This window comes from Rhamphochromis longiceps, linkage group LG4, assembly GCF_057381845.1.
Source record: "Rhamphochromis longiceps isolate RC_006_pf linkage group LG4, R_longiceps_female_GT1.1, whole genome shotgun sequence".
Taxonomy (NCBI): domain Eukaryota; kingdom Metazoa; phylum Chordata; class Actinopteri; order Cichliformes; family Cichlidae; genus Rhamphochromis; species Rhamphochromis longiceps.
This window is the reverse complement of record NC_140560.1, coordinates 38995930-38998969: the sequence shown is the minus strand read 5'-3', so window position 1 is coordinate 38998969 and position 3040 is coordinate 38995930.

Below are 3040 nucleotides of genomic sequence, written 5' to 3'. Positions count from 1 at the left end.
AGCTCGCTCACATATCGGAGCTCCCATCTGTCTCTCACATGAAGATTGTTCAGGTAGCTCCAAGTCTCAGGACACGACTGCAGTCTTTGTTTCTGTCATGTGGTCACTTTCTGTCCTCCATGTTTTGGATCAGTAGAAAGAGTGAGGTGAGCACCAACAGAAGGTGATCTGAAGACGAGCTCAGTATGGAAACCCTCTGTGTGTGTGTGTATTTGTTATTATTGCTGCAAATTGTGGTAAATTCAGACTGAATGACAGGCCCTACATTAGTCACATGACAGTCAGCTGTTTCATATTGGTGCTCTGTGGTCACACGCTGTGCTGTTTAAAGTCGATATAGTTTAAATATTGCTCACCGATTTACAAAGACTTAAAGACACACACACACCTTAGACTGTTCTTTGGGGAACAGGTTGTTATGATGTTCAAGTTGGTATGATGTTTAAGTTCCCAAATAACTGAATAAATGTTTCTTTAAAATGAAATGTGGAACAGCACCCCCTGCCTGTAGGAGGCGTCTGCAGCTGTAGTCTGTCATTCACTTCCTGCTCAAAGACCAACAGAGCCAAGAGGGAGACAGGAAATACCAAACGTTACTGAGCACATCCAACAGCATTCTGCAGGCTATGGTTACACACACACACACACACGCAGAGTTATCTGTGTTGTTGTTCCAGCAGGGTGTGATGATGTTGTGTCACACCGATAGAGAAAAGTCCTTCTGCTTTTAATGCATCTGTGGGTGTGTGCCCTCTGATAGTGTTAGTGTGAGCTGATTTATGTATTTTGTTCTCGGAGTCACTCAGACTTTCCTTTCCTTCCTTAAAGGTGTAAAAAAAAAGTTTTTCAGATAAACGGGATTCGATTGTGGACAAAGGAAAGCCTTTAAGAAGCTCAGTCAGCTTGATAAAATCTCCTTTTTCCTTTTCTGCAGCTGAATGTTTTCCAGGGAAGTTTATGAAATATTCTGGATTCACAGGCTGAAGATTTGTGCTGGAAAACTGCTTGTTGTCGATGTGAACACAAAATCAGAATGTCATCTGCATATAAACAGACTTTTTTGATCCGTGTTAGACGTCACGAATCAGGTCCTCATACTGCTGTGAATTCCGGCCTTATGCATTAACAGTGAGGTTTCACTGCCACCATTAGGACCAGAACACGATCAAACCATGTGGGGACTTAAGAACTTCTCTGGATGTCAGGTTTAATGAAGACCTCTTAGTTAGGCAGGCATTCAAATGACATAATCTTTTATTGATGGAAAACCAACATGCCAAAAAAACAGACACACTGGCAGCTAGGAAACCGACTTGAACTCTGGAAAATTACAAAATAGGAGGTACGATAAGCAGGAAACAAGATGATGTGACAATGGACTAAGGCAAACTGAGGGAATAAATACAAGAGCTGATGAGGGCCAAGGAGAGACACCTGGGAATACACACAGCTAAATCTAACAACGGGACAGGAGCTAAAGAATAACAAAGTCTGGACAGACGTCAGATTTAATCTATCATGAATTATGTTTATTACTATTAGTCATAATGGGTTTTTTACTTAAAATGGTCACTGTGAATGTAAAGTGATGTAAAGTGGTCTCTGATGCCATCTTGTGGTGAATCAAAACATTACTGTCTGTCAGTCTGTGTGTGGCGCCGGCTATCACCAGAACAAGAGGCTGAATGACATGTCACTGATGGACACACAAACATTCACACAAACACACAAACACATGCACACATTGACAAACAAAGACATATAAATGCACACACACACACTTTCAGGTTAAATCAGAGGACGCAGCTACAGCAGCTCTCACTGTAAGCCTGGTTTTGTGCCATCATCAGATTTTCTGTGGTTACATTTGACCTATTGTGCTTTCATGTGTTTGTATGTTCATGAATGTGCATGTGTGTGTGTGTGTTTTGTGTTTCCACAGCAGTGGCACTTTTAATGAGAGTTAATGTTTTGAGCTGAATGTTAACGAAGCTTTAAATGTGTTTGTTCTGATTGATGTTAGTGAAAGTTATTACATTTATTTTAAATCTGTTATTCTTACATGTGATGAAACAACATTTTAACACAGGTGTTACTTAGTGTTTGAGGTAATAATGAATTCTTTGGACTGATTCAAAGTGTGTGTGAGCGTCTCTATTAAGCTTCCTGTAGCCTAATATTTGTGGGAACCAGCAGAGTCACTGAGCTGACAGACGAGCTGGGAGACATGCAGTTTCTCTGCTGAGTCTACTGTAAAATGTAGTCAATCATCAGTGTGATCAATAGTGATGATTATATTCACTGAAAGAAGTTTTTATAACATGCTACATGTCGGAGTCACGGTGGATGAGTTTATATCCAGCTAAAATACAAAACAATGTAGGGGTTCAATGAGAGGTGAAGAGGGTATGAAAGAAAATCATGTAGAAACACTGAAAGGATGTGTGTGTGTGTGTGTGTGTGTGTGTGTGTGTGTGTGTGTGTGTGTGTGTGTGTGTGTGTGTGTGTGTGTGTGTGTGTGTTGGAATGAGCCAGGTCATCGTACTCACTGTAATTTTACACCCAAGGGTTAAATTGATGACTCCCAACAGCTGCTGGTGCCATAGTAACGCAAGGGTGGGGTCAACACCAGCAACACTGAAAACATGAAAGCTCAAGTGAAGTATAGTGAGATACTGCATTCTGATTTAATGTTGTAGTTTTGATTTAGCTTTACTTATAACTACCACATGACGGCAGGAAGCTCCGGCCCAAGGTAAAGACTCTAAAATATGAGAGAAAGTGTTGAGCTGTGAACAACATTTAAACGCTCCAGGCAGGAAGGTAGAACGTATTTTTAATAGTCACGTCATTTCAGATTACCAGTGAACTTTCTGATTGATTCTCGTAATTATTCACACTTTATTTACAGTCACATTTTTCTTGTGGTTCTTGTTTGACTTAGTTCGCTTTTAGTTAGTTTCACCGTGACATCATGGTGCTCCTTTCTAATGAAGGGCTTAAATCCCCTGCATTTTCTTTCCCTACAGGTGACAGGTGA